Source organism: Sus scrofa, chromosome 1, assembly GCF_000003025.6.
Source record: "Sus scrofa isolate TJ Tabasco breed Duroc chromosome 1, Sscrofa11.1, whole genome shotgun sequence".
NCBI lineage: Eukaryota > Metazoa > Chordata > Mammalia > Artiodactyla > Suidae > Sus > Sus scrofa.
This window is the reverse complement of record NC_010443.5, coordinates 99238629-99258659: the sequence shown is the minus strand read 5'-3', so window position 1 is coordinate 99258659 and position 20031 is coordinate 99238629.

The window sequence follows — 20031 nt, the reverse complement described above, 5'->3', positions numbered from 1 at the left end:
GAAGAAGAAGAAGCACATGGCACCCTATGATGTTGGCTGTGCACTCTGCCCAGCCAGCCAACCTTGACAACTGGCCACCCTGGGTCCTGCTGCCTCTCCATGTGGCACCTAAGTCATCAAATAGGACCTATAATAGATTCTGCAGACACCAGATCCCTGCCTTTAGGAAATCCTCATGTCAAATTCACTTAAGCAGAATGTATGAAAGTATGCAGCTGTCAAAATGAGAGGAACAGGTAGTGAAGATTCCAGTCCCTTTCTTTATCCACTGACCTCATTCCCTGGAGGGGACACCTCCTGTTAGTCCCCATTATCCCACCCTTCCTTCTTCCAGAAGCAGACTTTCCTTCATTCAGGCACCAACACCCCACATCCAACCATCCATTTGTATCCAGTGGAGCCACCCATCATGATTCCCCACCCCCTTGACCACAGGAGTGAGCACATGACTCAAGCTGGGCCAATCAGAATGAACTCCTGAAGTTTTTCATGTTGAAGTCAGGGGAGAGGAACAGCTCCATAATAATGTTGATAACGACAGTCATAACCACAGCACTAGCAATCAACACTTTAGAAATGCCAGCTGGAGTTCTGTTGTGGCTCAGCAGTAACAAGCCTGACTAGTATCCAAGTGGGCGCAGGTTCAATCCCTGGCCTTGCTCAGTGGGTTAAGGATCCTGTGTTTGCTGTGGCTGTGGCCTAGGCCGACAGCTACAGCTCTGATTCAACCCCTAGCCTGGGAACTTCCATATGCTGTGTGTGCAGCCCTAAAATAAATAAATAAATAAATAAATAAACATTCCAGCAATGTGTTGTATGAAGTAGATTCTAAGATTACCCCATTTAATTCATATGAAGTAGATTCTAAGATTACCCCATTTTTCAAATACGGAAGTTGAGGCTCAGAAAGTGAAGTCATTTGCCTTAATACATGGAAAGGCAAGGATTCAAACCCAGACGGACTGACTCCAGAAACAGCATTCTTGGGCTCCTCCCCTTGTAGCCTGCAGAGGTCGGAAGTCAGCTTCCCCATTGTGTGGGAAAGCCAGGTTAAGGGCAGCCTGCAGAGAGAAGCAGATATGAAAGATGGAAAGAGTCACCTGGCAAATTTGGATTCTTAGTTCTGCTCCCTTTTTCTCTTTTCCCATCTCTTGTTTTAGTTACATGAGGCAATAAATGGTCAGTTTTCCTAAAATGGTCCCCAAAGAGCCTCTGTTGCTTGCACTCTGCCCTGTGATCCCATCTCCCACCACCTACCTTTCCATCATTGCTTTTCTGCCCTTTATCTTCTACCTCTCCTTTCCCTGAGCTCTTTCACAAGTCTACTTAAACTTCTAAAGGCTTCTTCTGCCTAAAATAAACATCTCTATCACGTTAAGGTCTTGAACAGCTGTATCTTTCCATACCATCCTGGAAAGAGCTGTCACAAGTGGATCATTATCTTCTCATTCCTCTTCCCTTTGCACCAGGCTGCTGCCCTTACCATCCCATGAAAGCCAATCTTTCAAGACCAAAAGCAATGTCTTTTCTCAGTCTTCATCCTCTTCAATTTCTGTAGACCATTTGGCCCTGCTGATTCCCTCCTCCTCTTTTTATTTTCCAGCTTTTTAGGGCCACACCCAAGGCATAGGGAAATTCCCAGGCTAGGGGTCAAAACTGAGCTACAGCTGCCAGCTGCACCATAGCCACAGCAACACCACATCCGAGCTGCAACTGTGACCTACACCGAAGCTCATGGCAATGCCAGATCCTTAATCCACTGAGCAAGGCCAGGTATCAAATCTGCGTCCTCATGATTCCTTACCATGAGGTTCATTACCACTGAGCCGCAACAAGAACTCCTTATTTTTAAATTTTATCCATGTTTCAGATAGAATAGTGCAAAACTCAAAAGAATTGTTTCAAGAGTGCCTGTTGTGGCTCAGTAGTAACAAACCCGCCTAGTATCTATGAGGACTCAGGTTTGATCCCTGGCCTTGCTCAGTGGGATAAGGATCTGATAAGGATCTGGAATAGGTTGCAGATGAGACTTGGATCTGGTGTTGCTGTGGTGTAGGCCAGCAGCTGCATCTCTGATTTGACCACTAGCTTGGGAACTTCTGTATACTGCAGGTGTGGCCCTAAAAAGCAAAACATAAATAACATTTTTTAAAATTTTAAAAATTAAATAAAAATTTAAAAATGAAAGCTAGGAGTTCCATTGTGGCTCAGTGGGTTGAGGACCCAAAGTTGTCTCTGTGAGGATGTGGGTTTAATCTCTGGTCTTGCTTAGTGAGTTAGGTATCTGGCATTGCCATAAACTGCATTTCAGGTCACAGATGTGAATCAGATCTGGCATTGCTGTGGCTGTGGCTTAGGCAGATTACATTGGAAGTAAAAGAAACCTTTTATAGTCTTTACTAAGAACAGACCAATAATCTAAGGTATGTCCCACGAAAATATTTCCTGTTGCTTCATGTCATCTTTATCAGGTTTTTGAATATTGAGAAAAAGTGAGTCTTTTCAATATTAAATGAGTTAAGCTTTTTTTAAAAAACTATTTACCTTTCTGTATTTGCCTTTAAAACACAGTAATTATCACTTCAGTTGGATGAATAACTAAGTATTGTTTCAGTTGAATGAATAAATAGGAGTGACTTCTGTTCCTATCAAGTGTTTTAAATCTTTTGACATTTTTGACATACTGTCTCAAATCAAATTCTAAGTGAAATCTTTTAGACCTTGAGCTAATTTCAGGATTTTTCAGAGGACCCCGAAAGATCTCAAAAGATGTGCTCTCTTTCCTTGTAAAAAGAGAAATGTGAATTTATTTAGGCTTATTTGATATGTTAAATTGCATGGGAAATGTCAAATAAATAGTAATGTTTAATCTTCATAGATTATATTTCCAAGAGTATATAAGTAATTTTTTTTTCTTTTTTTTTTTTTTTTTTGGTCTTTTTGCCATTTCTTAGGCTGCTCCCTCGGCATATGGAGGTTCCCAGGCTAGGGGTCTAATCGGAGCTGTAGCCACTGGCCTACACCAGAGCCACAGCAATGCAGGATCCGAGCCACGTCTGCAACCTACACCACAGTTCACAGCAACGCTACTGAGCGAGGCCAGGGATCAAACCCTCAACCTCACTGTTCCTAGTCGGATTCGTTAACCACTGCGCCACGACGGGAACTCCAGTAATTCAGAAACTGTATGAAAATCCTAAAAATCTGTTTTATCCCAGTATAATGTTATCAATCACAATTCCACCTATTAACTTAAAACATTGTATGTCACAAAATTCGTCAAATTTACTTGTCAATAGCATAATTTTTACAAATAAATTTTCACCAGATCATTAACCATGGCTTTTTTTTTTTTTTTGTCTTTTTCTATTTCTTTGGGCTGCTCCCACGGCATATGGAGGTTCCCAGGCTAGGGGTCGAATCGGAGCTGTAGCCACTGGCCTACGCCAGAGCCACGGCAACTCGGGATCCGAGCCTCGTCTGCGACCTACACCACAGCTCACTGCAACGCCGGATCCTTAACCCACTGAACAAGGGCAGGGACCGAACCCGCAACATCATGGTTCCAGTTGGATTCGTTAACCACTGCACCACGACGGGAACTCCTAACCATGGCTATTTTTAATCTTTTGTCCTTTGCAGGCAATTATTGCTTTACTCTTTATTCTACTCTGAAAGCATTAACAATCAACTCCAGGCAAAAATGTTTCATTTTCATAAGAGATTCATGGAAATGACCCTTATAGGTATTCTAGAATACAGGTGTCTCATAACTTTAAAATTGTAACTGAACAAGATTAATATTTCTAAAATTCTAATGGAAAACTGATTGATTCATAAAACCACTAAACCCAAATCAAGCAAAACCAGAATTAATTACATGAGAAAGAATGAACTGATTTGGTAAATGAACAATTTGGTAAAGTAAGCAAAGTTGAAATATTTATCTTTTTCTCCCTACCCATTCCCTCCAGAACTGAGTAACTCTTAACATTCATTATTTTTCAGGATAACATGTGTATTTACATAAATCCAAAAAGAATCAGTTCCCCTTGTAGCAGGACACAGTTGGACAAATCTTTAGCTGGCTTCCTACCCTAAAGAGACTTTTAAATATCTAATCTGATATTCCTTATTACCAGACAATTCTACGGAGTTGAGTTTGACTTCATGGAATCAGTAAAGCCCCTTGGATATTGCCAAAACTTTCACTGGAGTGTCATATTTGAGAATATGCACAGAATCACTATTGCTACAATTGTATAATCAAGCCAAGTTTATTAAGACTAGCTTATTTTACATATTGGTTTCACTGTCGATACCTTTAATAAAAATGAGGTGACTATAAACAAATTGTATTTCAATAGAAAACTGTAGTGTACCCATTATCAGATTCTGGTCCTATTCATCATCCTTGAGGTTTTGTCATCTACCTGTAAACCTCAGAGAAACCCCGTAACAGATCATGTATGAGGAATCTTCATGTCTGTTGCTATATGGGCTATTCAGCAGGGTTCACCAGAATACTAGATGACATCATCAAAGAGAGTCAAACTACAAGCCAGGAAAATCTATCACGTTGAAACTACCACCTTCATTTCATTATCTAAAGATGGTCCTACCTCAAATCTAGAAATCTTCTCTCCTGCTGCTCTCCAAACTCAGAAACTGCGTTTATAATTTGCTCCAACTATTAAGCTTTGCTCTTCTTTTCTTTCCAGAGAAATGCTTCTTATTAAACTACCTGACTGCTCACACCACACAGAGGACTAATTTTGGTGGAAGCTCACCTGTAATACCATCTCTTGAAATAAAACATCCGCATGATGTTCATCCTGTCCCAAGTGACCCAACTGCTCATATGTGATATGTTCCTATGTAAACAACTCAGAAAAATTGAAACCCAATTACACATTATCACAAAAAAATGCAGATTGACTTAGAAGGTAAAATCTGAATCTGATCATACTTATTGACTTATTAGTTAAATCTTGACTCCTAGGAGACTCTGCTCTGGAGAACTTTTCGATCTTTAGCTGTTACTCTTACAATTATCATATTAACCTCTTTAGTGCATTGTACTCTCTCAAGCGTCTCAAATACCTTTTAGCAGCCATTCATGTACCAGATGGAATCCCTCAGGATCAGACAACTGGAAGCACTCAATGATCTGACCTCTATGATGATGATGCAACAATCACAACCATCTGTCCTGATGAATCAACCAGCAGAAACAGTGACTGTGTGATTCTTTTGCCTGGCCCCATCAGCAGTGGTTAACGGAGAATAATAATGCTATCCCTGTTGTTCATATTCTTAACCTGCTGAGACAATAACCAAAGCAGGGGGTAGGGGATTGTTAAAATTAAACACAAAACAGAGACCACACTTGAAAATTCCCTGAGCAGACGAAACTATGTAAGTCACATAAGTGAAACTTAATTTAGGGTTTTTTTCTGCAAAATAAGCAAAACTTAACTTGGGTCACTTCTTGTAAGTGTCTGATAATCGTAAAGCAAACAAGTCAGCTTTCCAAAAATGACATGAGATAATCACCTTTAACCAATCCCCTGCTGTCTGGAAACCCTTGTTCTAATAACCAGTCCTTATAATAAACAACTTCCTTACTTTCATTGAATTAGTCATCATGACCCTGAGTTTCATTTAAGTCTTTGCATTGAGAAGCTCCCAGTTCACAAACTGTTCTATTAGACACACTAAACTCCTACTAACTACTGTGTATTGTTTTGGTGAGTTTGATGTAGCCACTTCTGGATATTTGCCACCTGCCGATCCCATCTGTCTCCTTGTTTGGACATCCCCACCATAAGCCTCAAATCAGTACCTCTGTTCCTGACCCCCCACCCCTAGCCCTGATTTCACGACTGCCCTGCAAACAGTTTCATCTGCATGCTCCATCAGCACTGAAATTCAGAATGCACCAGACAACACTTGCAGAGTCATTAGGAAAAAGATAACGTTGGACCCATTCTTCATATCATATACCAGAAAGTAAACTCCAAATGGATCTATATTTCTAAAATGAACTTATATAAGTATTTGAATAAAGACTAAATCTGCAAGATTGGAAATACATACCACTTATTAGGAAAAAAAAAAACTTTGACAGTAAACCTTCATACATATTCTGGCTAAACTATTAAACTTAGAAAATTATATATATATATATATATATATATATATATATATATATATATATATCACATCCAGAACAAAAAGAAATTCACTTATTAGGAGAAAAATAGGGCAGGTTTATGATGTCTTTCCAGGAGCAATCAGTGCCAGAACAAAGGAGAAATGTCTACAAGGAAAAAAAAATATATGATCCAAGTGGATGCTATGCAGCCAAGTTGGAGCTTAAGTATAAAGGCAAGAGCTCACATTTTCAGACATGAAAGGACTCAGGAAATGCAGCATCTATGAGCCCTTTTGAGGAATCTACTTGATGGTGAAATCTTACTCACTAAAGGATGAATTGAAATAAAGAGCCCTGTTATTCTGAAGCCATAGAAATGAGTCTGGTGAGGAGCACAGCCTCCACTTAGATGTGAGAATGTTATTAAACATCTAAGATAATTACGGCTTCAGAATGCAGAAGGTAATTGTTGCAACTCTAACCACATTGACAAAGCTGAATAATATAAACATCAAAATTGGGAGAAAGGATAGGTCAGAAGGGAAGATACATCCATATGTTAATCCCTTAGCTGTCTTAGCAAAGAATCAAGATCAATCTTGCCTATACAGAAACTAGCACTTTAAAAAAATTATTTGTGGAGTTCCCATTGTGGCTCAGCAGTAACCAACCCGACTGGTATCCATGAGGATGTGGGTTCAATCCCTGGCCTTGCTTAGTGGGTTACGGATCTGGTATTGCTGTGGCTGTGGTGTAGGCTGGCAGCTGCACCTCTGATTCAGCCCCTAGCCTGGGGACTACCATATGCCAAGTGGGTGCGGCCCTAAAAAAAAAAAAGAAAGAAAGAAAGAAAAAAAAAAAGAAAAAAATTTTAGTATACCAACTAGTTAATTTTTATTGAAATACAGTTGATTTACAATGTTGTGTTTATTTCTGCTTTATGGCAAAGTGACTCAGTTATACATGTTTATTCTTTTTCATAATCTTTTCCACTATGGTTTATCACAGGATATTGATATAGTTCCCTGCACTATACAGTAGGACATTGCTGTTTATCCATCATATATACAATAGACACTAGCATTTTTTAAAAATCCACAATGACTCCAGTTTCTTAAATTCCCATACATTTAGTGGGGTCTTTTAGAAACTTATTTCCCTTTTAGGGAAGAAACTATTACCTAAAGTAGTGTGATCTAAGCCTTTGTTTCTATTACATTCATTCAAAATTTAATGCAGTGTTTATTTTTAAAAATATATCACATATAGAAAGATATCATCCTTACACAGTTGTTTTCATCTATCTTTGTCTCTTTGTCTTTATCTAGATCCTTCTTCCTATATATGCATAAAGGGCTATCTGGAATGATATCAACCAAATACTATAATCAGTTATTTTTATATAGTAGAATTTTTCATAATTTGTTTCTTTAGACTTTTCTGTATTTCTTGTTTTTTATAATAATAATGTGTAGGCTGTATTACAATAATGACATATTTAAAGATAAAGGGATTGACAAAGAAATACCAAACAGATTCACTCAAAAAGAAAGAAAGTAGTTCCTGTCGTGGCGCAATGGTTAACGAATCTGACTAGGAACCATGAGGTTGCGGGTTCGGTCCCTGCCCTTGCTCAGTGGGTTAAGGATCCCTAGCCTGGGAACCTCTATATGCCACGGGAGCGGCCCAAAGAAATAGCAAAAAGACAAAAAAAAAAAACAACAACAACAACAAAAAAAAAGAAAGCAAGTAGATAGAGATATTAACATTAGACAAAATGGCATTTAAGGTCAAAAGTATGAGAGTTATGAGAGATATTACAGTATGGTATTTTTTCATTTTATTTTTATTTATTTATTTATTTATTTTTTTATTTTTTATTTTTTTTTTGGTCTTTTTCCATTTCTTGGGCCACTCCCATGGCATATGGAGGTTCCCAGGCTAGGGGTGGAATCAGAGCTGTAGCCACTGGCCTACACCAGAGCCACAGCAACTAGAGATCTGAGCCGAGTCTGCAACCTACACCACAGCTCACGGCAATGCCAGATCCTCAACCCACTGAGCAAGGCCAGGGATCGAACCTGCAACCTCATGGTTCCTAGTCAGATTTGTTAACCACTGAGCCACGATGGGAACTCCTATTTTATTTTATTTTTTTAGGGCCACCACAGCCACAGAAATGCCAGATCCAAACCATGTCTGCAACCTACACTGCAGCTCATGGCAACACCAGATCCTTAACCCTCTGAGCAAGGGCAGGGATTGAACCCACATCCTCATAGATACTAGTCAGATTCTTAACCCACTGAGCCACAATGGGAACTCCCTATAGTATGGTAAAAGGTACAGTTTGAAGATTTATAAAGCATAGATGTTGATATTCCCAACACTATAGTTACAAGATACATAAAACAAAAACTACCAAAAATACGAGAAGGACTGCATTTGAATCACAAACATGTGCGCACGAGCGCACACACACACACACACACACACACACACACACACACACACACCTTAAGTATACATATTGAAATGCTTTACCTTCTTCTGAATTTGACAGATCTTATAAAACAGATAAAAAATGACATAGAGAATCTGAATATTATAATCAGCAAGCTTGATCTGGTACATACACGGAATTCAGTACCTTAATAATGAAAAATAGACATTATTTTACTTTGCCCTTAGAATTTTTATAAAAGCTATGAATGAAATATAAAAAAATGGAGATTTACAAGCCTAACTTCCTGAGCATAGGGCAACAAAATTAGAAATACATGATCGACGCACACCTTCAAAAAGTCTGAAGTACCTAAGAGTTAAGAAGCACTGTCCTAAACACCTCCTAAATCAGAAGAATTCAAATTTAAATTGTCTAGAAAATAATGGAAAGGAAATATACATGAATGGATGAATACTTAAAAAAAGAACAAGAAGGGGGAGAAAAGAAAAGGGGGAGAGACGAAATCACCTAACTAAATATGTTTGGTCAGACCAATGACCAATGGAACAGAATAGAGAATCCAGAAATAAACCCTGACACCTATGGTCAATTAATCTTTGACAAGGGAGGCAAGAACATAAAATGGGGAAAAAGAAAGTCTATTCAGCAAGCATTGCTGGGAAGCCTGGACAGCTGCATGCAAAGCAATGAAACTAGAACACACCCTCACTCCATGCACAAAAATAAACTCCAAATGGCTGAAAGACTTAAATATACGACAGGACACCATCAAACTCCTAGAAGAAAACATAGGCAAAACACTCTCTGACATCAACATCATGAATATTTGCTCAGGTCAGTCTCTCAAAGCAATAGAAATTAGAGCAAAAATAAACCCATGGGACCTCATCAAACTGAAAAGCTTTTGCACAGCAAAGGAAACCAAAAAGAAAACAAAAAGACTACTTTCAGAATGGGAGAAAATAAGTTTCAAATGATGCAACTGACAAGGGCTTAATCTCTAGAATATATAAACAACTTATACAATCCAACAGCAAAAAAACCAATCAAGCAATGGAAAAATGGGCAAAAGACCTGAATAGACATTTCTCCAAAGAAGATATACAGATGGCCAACAAACACATGAAAAAATGCTCAACATCGCTGATTATAAGAGAAATGCAAATCAAAACTACCATGAGATACCACCTCACACCAGTCAGAATGGCCATCATGAATAAATCCACAAATAACAAGTGCTGGAGGGGCTGTGGAGAAAAGGGAACCCTCCTGCACTGTTGGTGGGAATGTAAACTGGTACAGCCACTATGGAGAACAGTTTGGAGATACCTTAGAAATCTATACATAGAACTTCCATATGACCCCGCAATCCCACTCTTGGGCATCTATCTGGACAAAACTCTACTTAAAAGAGACACATGCACCCGCATGTTCATTGCAGCACTATTCACAATAGCCAGGACATAGAAACAACCCAAATGTCCATCGACAGATGATTGGATTCGGAAGGTGTGGTATATATACACAATGGAATACTACTCAGCCATAAAAAAGAATGACATCATGCCATTTGCAGCAACATGGATGGAACTAGAGACTCTCATCCTGAGTGAAATGAGCCAGAAAGACAAAGACAAATACCATAGGATATCACTTATAACTGTGATCTAATATCCAGCACAAATGAACATCTCCTCAAAAAAGAAAATCATAGACTTGGAGAAGAGACTTGTGGCTGCCTGATGGGAGGGGGAGGGAGTGGGAGGGATTGGGAGCTTGGGCTTATCAGACACAACTTAGAATAGATTTACAAGGAGATCCTGCTGAATAGCATTGAGAACTCTATCTAGATACTCATGTTGCAACAGAAGAAAGGGTGGGGGAAAAAATGTAATTGTAATGTGTACATGTAAGGATAACCTGACCCCCTTGCTGTACAGTGGGAAAATAAAAAAAAATATATTAAAGTTCTTAAAAATAAATAAATAAATAAATAAATATGTTTGGTTATTTACAACAGCCCCCAGTTGAATGCCAGTTAATCAAATCACACCAGGAGGCAGTAAGTCTAGACCCTGGTATTATCCTGGCAAATCACTTCTTCCTCTGGACCTTGGTCTGCTATCTCTAAAATGATGGATTCAACAAAATTGTTTCTAGGGTCTCTCCTGTTCTATTTAATTTGGTTCATAAAATATTTTTTAAATATTCCAGTCAGTTGCTCACGTTTACATATTGGGGGATTTGACCTGAAAATCTGACGTCTGCCCTTAAACAACAAAACAAAACAGAGGATCAGCTGACACTCCAGGCTCTGGGTTTAGGGCAGCTCTTTAGAAAGAAGCCATTCTCAGCCCACCAGCTCCCGCTGCCTTGGCCTCGTCCCCTTGCTTTGGGGTTTTCAGCCCCTGAACAGAAGAAAGAGCCTCAAAATATCAGTTGTCACCCTTTCCAGAGAAAACCCAAAACTTCTCTTTTTTTCCCCCTTTCTAGTCTTCCCCTTACTGTGAATATTGGGCCCAAGGGAAAACAAAACCTAAAACTGATTTTTTAAAGTAAATTCTCATTTTTGTTCTTTGTAAAAATTTCCATCCAGTCACAGTAAATAAGCCCACTGTTTCCAAGAAAACAGGATAAAAAGGAGGAGAAACTCTCCCCACCCCCAGATGTACAAGTTCTGGTTATAAGCACCCCACTTCTCCTCAACAGTCTGAATCACAGTGTTTAGAGTGGCTGGGAAACTCCATCTCCTAGAGGACTTCGTGGTTTGTGTAAGTTGCATGTGCAAAACTTTCATTTTCAAAAAAAAAAAAAAAAATCCTTCACAGTACAAAAGAGTGGGAGGTATAGACAAATGGCCCCAAAAAGAAAAAAAAAAAAAAAAAGATGTTGAAAATCTACCTAAGCAACTATCTCTGGTCTTCTTAGGGCAGCCTCGTCCAGGAAGCTTCTCCCAGTTTCAACGGTAGTTTCTTTTCTCTCCTTTCCATAGGCCAACATTTCCTTTGCATCCCTTTAAATGGCCTCCTTTTCCATGGTGGCAGTGCCCTGGGCATCCAGTTTAGCCAGGTACCTGGAAGGGGAGCCAAAGACTTGCGGTTATTGTCACAGAGGTGTGTGAGGATGTATGGGAACAGGCTGGTTTCTCAGACTTTATAAGTGAGAAAAGATAACCCCCAAATCCCACCATCCAGAAAAAACTACCGTGGTCAAGTTTCTAAACCCTTCTCTCAGTCGGTACATTGTACAGGTGTAGCTGGACACTTTATGCAATCATCAATCTGCAATACACAGCTCGAGATAAAGGACCATGCTGTTTTCTATTCAGCAATATGTGATAAATATGTCTCAATACAAAGAATATCTAAATAAAGATCTGCATTAGTGATGAATGAATATGAATATGGTTCAATATAAAAAATATGTAAATAAAGATCTGTATAAGCAGTGGCACTGAGCACAGACATACTTTAAATCACTAGCTTGCTGGGAGTTCCCGTCGTGGCACAGTGGTTAACGAATCTGACTAGGAACCATGAGGTTGCGGGTTCGGTCCCTGCCCTTGCTCAGTGGGTTAACGATCCGGCGTTGCCCTGACCTGTGGTGTAGGTTGCAGACGCGGCTCGGATCCAGGGTTGCTGTGGATCCAGGGTTGCTGTGGCTCTGGCGTAGGCTGGTGGCTATAGCTCCGATTAGACCCCTAGCCTGAGAACCTCCGTATGCTGCGGGAGCGGCCCAAGAAATAACAACAACAACAAAAGACAAAAAAAAAAAAAAAAAAAATCACTAGCTTACTGATTAGTTTTACCCATGCATGATCCTAACAACAGGGTATAAAATTGCCTAACTTTTCTAGACCTTGACCACACTAGGTTTTATTGTTCTGTTTAATCTTTGCCAGCCTAAAACTGACCAAGTAAATTCTAAAATTGGAATGGAAATTAAATTTGCCTTTCTCTGATGTACATTGTTAAGAGATAACTATCACCATCCTTTTTCTTTTTTCTTTTTAGGGCCACACCCGTAGCCTATGGAGGTTCCCAGGCTAGAATCGGAGCTGCAGATGCTAGCCAATGCCACAGCCACAGCAATGTGGGATCCGAGCCAGGTCTGCAACCTACACCAGAGCTCACAGCAATGCTGGATCCCTGACCCACTGAGTAAGGCCAGGGATCAAACCCTCATTCTCACGGATTCCATTTGGATTCATTTCCACTGCATCACGAAGGGAAGTCCCAACTATCATTATCTTTTCATGGTATTGGTCGATTGTATCTTTTCCATTACTTATAAGGTTCTGTCCTCTGTCAGTTTTTCTAATGAGATGCTGTGATACTGATTTACAATAAATATATATTTGATCCTTGTCCGTGGTTCAAAGTACAGAGCTTCTAAAGTCCTTGGAATTTCCGAAGTGGTGAGACAGATCAAGATGTCTTTTGCTATGTTAATGGAGTGATTTTTGGAGTGTCCCTAGGTTACCTAAGGATGGAGGCTAGTTGCCAGGGGAACCAACTCTGTGATTGGAGGGTTGGAATTTTCAGTCCCACTCATTGACCTCCAGGAAACAGAGAGGGACTAGAAGTGGAATCTGTAGCCAATGGCCAATGAGTTGATCATTTCCTATGTAATGAGGCCTCCCTAAAAACCCAAAAGACAGGATTCAGAGAATGTCTGGGTTGGTTAACAGGAGGTAATTCCAGAAGGATGGGCACTGTCATAGAGCATGGATGTTCCATACCCTTTCCCATACCTTGCCCTAAACATCTCTTCCACCTGGCTATTCCTAAGTTATATCCTTTTATAATAACCAGTTATCCAGTGAGTAAATGCTTTTCTCAGTTGCATGAGCTGCCCTAGTTAATTAATTGAGCCCAAGAGGGAATCACTGGAACTTCCAATCTATATCAAGTCCGTCAGAAGGACAAGTGAAATCTGGACTTATAACCTGCCTCTGAATTATGTTGTGTGTTGGGGCGGGGAGCAGTGGCTGGAGAGCTTCTGGTAGGACTGAGCCTTTAACTTGTGGGATCTGATACTGTGTCCAGGGAGATAGTGTCAGGATTCAGTTACATTGGAGGACACCCAGCTGGTGCTGAAGTTGCTTGTTGGTGTGAGAAACCCCTGCCACACACACAGGTTGAAACTGGTGACCAGAACTTTAGTTAGTGTCAGCAAAGTCGAATTTGCTAGAATGGCAAATATTAATCAATCAATCCAAGAAGAAAATGGAAAGTTTTATTCGAGCCAAACTGAGGATTATAACCCAGGAACATTCTCTCAGAAAGCCCTGAGTGTTGTTCTGCCATTAGTGGTCAAAGCACAGTTAGGTTCTGGGACAGAGGGCTGCATGTTAAATGACATATTTTTGACAGTTTACACAATCCAGATCTACATGTAGAAACGAGTGGTGGGTCATTGTGGCCCCTTACAAGATTTAGGAGGAAAATTCCTAAGGAGGTGTGAGCCTTTACGAGATTAGAAAGAATGTTATCTCCAAGGTCAGGTTAATGCAGATGCTCAACACACACTAAAACGGAGTGAGGAGAGCCAAATGGGCAAGAAAAAAAAAAATTTATGTTTAAATTTTTCTTGGCTTGCCATAGAATATGAATCTTGTTTCATCAATGTGAAGTTGTATAGTTGAGGATACTAATGATGTAGTATTAGCTTCCTGAAGAACTGTTACTGAAATGGACTGTGGGAGTAACTCGTTTGGGGTCTGTGTCTTTGGTTTGTGAATGTTGCAGAGAGGAAGAGCCTTTCTGGGTTGATTCAGGACCCACAAGGCGCTATTGAGCCATCACAGATGGCGAAATGTGATCTAGATAAACAGGAGGTTATTCTCAAAGGAACAGCCAGCCCAGAGGACTGGATAAAAGCCACTGAAAGTTCTGTTTATCCTGAGAAGGGAGACTGGCCGTCTTCCCCTATGAATGCCAAAGTAGAACACATGAAGCAGCTGATATCCAAGCCTCGTGGGATGGCTTTACAATAACAAGGATATTCAGCCACTGAATATGCCCTTTACCTGGGTCATGCTAAATACTGTGGTTAGGGGAACACTTTTCACATGGGGACACCCCATAAGCCTTATTGCTGAAAAACTGAATAACCACCCAGGGAGCCTTATCAAATTTGCTGCTTCATGTTCTCTTCCTGGGTATTACAGATGCTAATAAAAACAGATTAATTAACAAGAGAATGAGAGAAATCAAGTCTCTTGACTCTCCCCATTAAGTGAAAATTTTTAAACAGTTATTAAGAAATAAAGTGAATTAAGCAATTTTGATAGGAATGAAACAAAAAGGGAACAAAAGGGGGAATGTCACGGGGCATGTCCCAGCAGCATGGCAATCTTTAGAGAATTATTAAGAAATGGGGGGAGTTCCCATTGTGGTGCAACAGAGGCGAACCTGACTAGTATCCATGGGTATGTGGGTTCAGTCCCTGGCCCCAGTCAGTGGGTCAAGGATCCCCCATTGTTGTGAGCTGTGGTGTGGGTTTCAGCTGTAGCTCTGATTGGACCCCCAGCCTGGGAACTTCCATATGCCACACATGTGGCCCAAAAAGCAAAAAGAAAGAAAGACAGACAGACAGACAGACAGACAGAAAGAAAGAAAGAAAGACATGGAAGAATGAAACAGACATTGATGGGATTAAAACAAAGGTTTTAAAGGACCTACTGTATAGCACAGAGAACTATACTCAATATTTTGTAACAACCTAGGAGAGAAAAGAAACTGAAAAATTATATACATATTATATATATATATAATTAAATCTCATCACTCTACACCTGAAACTAACACAACATTGTAAATTAACTACACTTCAATTTAAAAATTAAATAAAATAAAATAAGGTAATAAGAGCTTTTTTAAAAAAATCACAATACAGCAGTATCAAAGAAACCCCTCCTCGTCCTCTGGTTTTAAAGGGCTCCAAACAAGTCTGCTCTACTTACAGAGAAATTTGAAAATCCAGAAGGCAGAGATTCTAGAGAAAAGCCTGAGTAGCAACTGCTTGGGGCATTAGTTAGGCCAAATAATCAGATAAAGACTGATGAAAGGGCCAGGGTCCCTTGACTCAGCCCCTCATGGGGAACCCAAAGGCTTTTGTACAAAACTGAGTAAAATAGCCAGTGAATTAAAAAGAGACGTTTCCAGGAATCCTTGATATAGGAGCCCCACACACTATTATACCAAAACCCATCAGTGAAGCCCAGGCTCAGCCTGCAGTAAGATTGAGAGAAGGTAAAAATGTAAGCATGGATAGGATTATAAAAGTTAGAATGTTTAAAGTATTAGTTAAAAGAATTATGTCTTCTTTATTTGGATATTTGATGGGAATGGATGTCATGTCTGGTCAGGGAACTCATGCCCTACCCAGTATTATAAAACCAAAACCCGTTAATAAAGTCCTCATAGAGACTATATGTAGAAACGTTAAGTATTGATGGAATTAAGGTTCATGGGCAAACTGGTATGTTTGAATAGGCTTTATGTAAAGAGGTCACATCTCTTTTACCTGATTATATTTGGGAGATGGACACTGCATCAAACTGGGACTATTTCCCCTACCCATTATTGTACAACAGAAGACATGTGTTTTGGCCTTTCAAGCAATATTATTAGACATACTAAAGGGGAGTTGGTAGGTTTCCTGAGCCCACACTGTGTAGGACAGAAGCTGGAATGGTGGGAGGAGGGACAGATCCTCTGTACAATAGCCCTATGTGGAGAATAGACTGGGGTTGATTGTGTGGACTATTGTGATTTTGAACTAGGGAATTTCCCTTCGTAGGGCAGTTACTTCTTGCTTTTGGACATTGTTTATTTATTATTATTATTTTTTTATTTATTAGGGCTTCAGGTGCAGCATATGGAAGTTCCCAAGCTAGGGGTCACATTGGAGCTGCAGCTGCAGACCACAGCCACAGCCACAGCAATGCAGGATTTGAGCCACGCCTGCAACATACACCACAGCTCATGGCAATGCCAAATCCTTAATCCACTGAGCGGGGCCAGGGATTGAACCTGTATCCTCATGGATACTAGTCAGGTTCATTTCCCCTGAGCCACAACAGGAACTCTGGAAAGCTGCCCTATTAAAAGGAAATTTGTATGGCCTATTGTGGAAATTCTATAGAAATTGGTGGGGTTCATTAAAGTAGGGCATGTCGATGTCCAGACTTGGAAGGCATTTGGAGTCAACAAGAAAATCTCCCCATGTGCTCACTTAAGGTGGCCACCTGCATCCATCAATATGGATATGGATAAGGGAGGACTGCAGCAATGTAGGTATAGTAGTCTTCCTGTACACTCTGAGGCATAAAATGTCAATGAGAACCATACTATCTACCAACAAGAGAGTGCAAGCAAAAGAGCAAAGAATATTTTGCTCACCACCCAAGTCTACGGAGGTTAACGAACTTCAATTACTGACTGACAGGGCACTCTGTGTTTCACACAGAAAAGATTGAAGTCATAACAGGATGAAGCACTCCATGCTTCAGAAAGAGGAAATTAAGGATGTAACAGGATGTTCTGTGCTTTGGACATATAGGCACCTTAGATAGTTACATGTATCTCAGGCTGGTTTTAATGAACCCAGTCTCTTGCATTTTCCCGTACACAAAAAAGCATTATAATCATTAACTTGAGATCCCTGATTTTTTTTGTGACTAGAAATAATCTCTTATCAAGCTGTATACTTGAAAAGAAAATATCAAAAGAAGAAGGTGGGAAAAAACCCTACACATCCAAAACAATTAACAAAATTGCAACGAAAACATACATATCCATAAATACCTTAAATGTACACAGATTAAATGCTCCAACAAAAAAACATAGAGTGGTTGAGTGGATACAAAAACAAGACCCATATATATGCTGCCCACAAGAGACTCACTTCAGATCTAGAGACATACACAGATTGAAAGTAAGGGTATGGAAATGGGTATTTTATGCAAATGGAAATTGAAAGAAAGCTGGAGTAGCAGTACTAATATGAGAAAAAATAAACTTTAAAGACTATTACAAGAGACAAAGAAGGACACTACATAACAATCAAGGGATCAATCCAAGAAGAAAATATAACAATTGTAAATATACCTGCACCCAACATGGGAGTACTTAAGGTAATATTTATTAGCAACATAAAAGGAGAAACTGACAGGAACACAATAATAATAGGGGAATTTAACACCTCCCTTACATCAATGGACAAATCATCCAGACAGAAAGTCAATAAGGAAACATAAGATTTAAATAACATTAGAGCAAATGGACCTAATTGATACGTATAGAGCATTCCATCCAAAAGCAGTACAATACACATTCTTTTCAAGTGCATGAGGAACATTCTCCAGAACAGGTTACATGCTAGGCCACAAAGCAAGATGTGTGCTTGACCACGGGTATTACCTAGTCCCCCCACCACAAATCATATATAAACTAGCCCTCCCCTCCCCCATCTCTTCAGAGCAGTTTCTCAGAGCTACTAGGTGGCTACCTCCCAGGCTATAATCCTCAGGAAGACCCTGAATGAAACTTAACTCACAATGCTCATGTTGTGTGTTTTCTTTCAGTCAACAAGAAACAGAGACCACAAACATCTATGTGGCAGATTTCCCTGGTGGGAAGGCTCTGAACATAGCTAGCAAGTGAGACTAATGCTGGTAGTCCTGGGTCAGGGGAGCAGCAAATGTGTCCTGACAGGAATAGAAACTGACTCAAAACTGAGCTTTTCTTACCCAGTTGTGTTTGCAAATACTCAGGGTCCTATGAAAGAACCAGGAAAGGAGATATTACACCAAGGTGGATGGTTAAAAATCATCTGCAGACAAAGGAATATATTTTGTAGCCCATAAAACCCAACATGGCATGAAGCACTAGTGTGCCAGAGAATTGGATCAGGCAAAAAAAAACATTGGTTGTCCACTGTGGGAGATAACAGCATGAAGGGCTGGTTTATACATTCATGACCATGTGCTCATACTCGACTTGAACCTGAGTGGGGCTTGAGAGGTATCCCCACTAGATAGATTTCTCTGTTTGCTGATGGATCTAGGGATGAGGTGAGGAAGGATGTGGGTGTTCTTTCTTTGCCTCCCACTCTCCACCCCATCACCTCAACTGTTTTTCCTTACTTGATGCAGTGGTTGCAGGACCAGGGCTACACCTACAAGAACTGAAAGCAGGGATGATTCCTAAGCAAGAAACTGTAAGTAAGTTTTTAATCTTTCTGTCAGACCAGAATCCCTAAGGGCCTGATGGGGCAGGATGGGCCTTTACCCCATTTGGCAAAGTTGGGATGAATAGTGAAGGGAGTCATATTGCCAGATGGTAGATAGCCTCCTGGTTCTGTGCCTGTGTTACAGAAGTGGGCTGAGGGGAAGGCACTTACTAAATTAGTGTTGCTGCCTGAAGTGTAGACCAGCACAGTGGCCCCACCTATTGTCCCTTCTTAGGGTGGAACAGTTTGGGTATAAACAGAGAAAAGGGAAAAGAGTAGCTGAGGGTGAAAGAATGAATAGATAGATTATGTAATGAGAGAAATCCAACAATAACACCTTGAGACAGGCTCAGACAAGAGATGGTATTAACTCTTAGTTCAGTTATATAGATGCTGGAAAGGGTGCAGCTGTGTTTGCAGATACCACTCCTGCTTTGGGAAGCTGAAAAAGTGGAATGGAAGCTGGCAAAGTGGAATGGAAGCCTGCAAACCCAAGAGGCCTTACCCTGGAAGACACTTCTATATGATGATGGACTAGATAGCTATTAATGACTGGATGAGATTCTAGTAATGTGCCAGTAACTTTTGATCTTTAAGACTATTTTGCTATAAAGAATGCATATACAAAGATCAGGGAGTGGGCTGGGAAATAATGATCTCTAGTAAAATATATATATATATATTTGGTCTTCATTCCCATTTCTAGCACAGAGCTTCTAAAATTCTTGGAATTTCCTAAGTGGTGGGACAGATCAAGATTTCTATTGCTATGTTAATGGAGTGACTTTTGGAATGTCCCTAGGTCAACCAGGATGGGGCTGGTTGCCAGGGGAAGCAACTCTGTGATTGGAAGGTTGGAAATTTTAGTCCCATCCTTCAACCTCCAGGGAGAGAAGAGGGACTAGAAGTTGAATATACAGCCAATGGCCAATGATTTGATCATTGCCTATGTAATGAAGCCTCAATAAAAATCTAGAAAGGCAAGGTTTGGAGAGATTCTGGATTGGTGAACTTGCAGAGGTGAAAGCGCATCCTTGGAGAGGACATGGAAACTCCACATCCCTTCCCGCATACCTTGTCCTATGTATCTCTTCCAGCTGGCTCTTCCTGAGTTATGCCCTTTTATAATAACATGGTAATATTATTAGTAAATTGTTTCTCTGACTTC